The sequence below is a fragment of the Crocodylus porosus genome, unplaced genomic scaffold (genome assembly GCF_001723895.1).
Source record: "Crocodylus porosus isolate Cpor-Errol unplaced genomic scaffold, CroPor_comp1, whole genome shotgun sequence".
Taxonomy (NCBI): domain Eukaryota; kingdom Metazoa; phylum Chordata; order Crocodylia; family Crocodylidae; genus Crocodylus; species Crocodylus porosus.
Genome location: NW_017728909.1, coordinates 74,249,526 through 74,251,099, shown reverse-complemented (window position 1 = coordinate 74,251,099; position 1,574 = coordinate 74,249,526).

Genomic DNA, 1,574 nt, shown 5'->3' with positions numbered 1-1,574 from the left:
TTCTTTACTATTCATTCCATCCAGGAAGAGCACACACCAACTGCAGAAGCTTCTTCAGCCTGCCTAAAGGTTTTTAAACCTGAAAGCTTGTTAAACATTTTTGCCAACTGTTTAAGTTGGTCTAATAGACCAAAAGATATCAGATTCACCCAAAGAGCCTTTTCTGCCTATGTCCTTAGACCAACATGATTATAACCTACACCTTTGAACAAACAAATGCATTTGCACTAGTGTAATAAAAGGAGAGCGCACACAAAGTAAATCCGTACAGCAGTGTAACTCGCTGGCATCTGGTGCCAGGTTCTCCTGGAAAACCAGCAGTAAGAACACACCAGTGTGAGTTACACCCGTGCAGGTGTCATGTATCTGGGATAACTATCCACTCAATGCAGACCAACTCCTTTTTATGCAGCGGCCCTATAATGGCACCTTTTGCAGCAGCTATCTCAGGACAACCGATTATCTGTTCACCTTGATTCTGGGATAATTTGGGTGGACGTATGCAAGTGATTTAAATTACACTACCCCACAGTCCAAGCCCTGAGAAACGGATGGGGATACATCTCATTGGTAGCAGCAACACAACACAAGGTAGCAGCAGTCAGGAAAGAGGGTGGTGAATAGCAGTGACACCCAGACTCTGTTGACAACCTCCTTTGTTGCGATTAGGAATTGCTGTGTTGATCACTGCTGTAATCGATAAAAGCTTTATCTGATATTTGGGAGGCAAGGCTCTTTGGGTAGATGAGATCTTTCATTAGACGGACTAACCAGTTGGAAAAAAGTTCTTTGCAAGTTTTGGGGCATAAACACCCTCTTTCTGTTTCTCAGAGCTTGCTAGTGGCTACCAAGAACCCGCTGAAGGTGAAAGCCTGCACCATCCTGGGGTGGGAGGAGCACAAGTGTTTGGCTCCACGCGCATGGCATGCAAGGCCTGGTACATGGGGCTGGTCAACCTGCAGCACGGGTGGCACAAGTAGCGTGTGTGCACGCGTGCATGGGCGAGTGGCCCGTGACACACTGCGGATGGGCAACACAGTGGCTGACCGGAAAGAGAGCAGCAAGTGGAGGAGGCAATCAGGCAGGGAGCAGGAAGCAGAGCAACAGACCAGGCAGGGCAGGAGACAGAAAGCAGCAGGCTGGAGAAGGGCACAGGCTGAGAGCAGAGCAGCAGATCGGGGACGGTTTCTGGAGGACGCCGGGGCACCGCAAGGCAGCGGCAAAGCCTGGGACCAGAAAGCAGCGCCGGGCCGGGCCGACACCGCTCTCCATCGCCGCCCTGCCGGCCCGGGACGGCGCCAGGTGCCACGCGCCCTGCGGAAACACCATCATTCCATTCCCGCGAGCCAATCAGCTCGCAGCGCTTCCCGCCAGCCACCAATGAGCAGGCCCCTGAGCCAGTCTCACCAATGAAGCCGCTCCGAGGGGAGCAGGGGCGGAGTCTCTTCCTTTCCCGCCCCGCCCTCCCCGAGGCGGGGCCGGGCAAATGAGCCGGGGCTGCCTCCCGCTGATTGGATGTGGGGGGAAGCCGGCTGCACTCCCATTGGCTGGCGCTGGCGGCGGCTCGGCAGGCG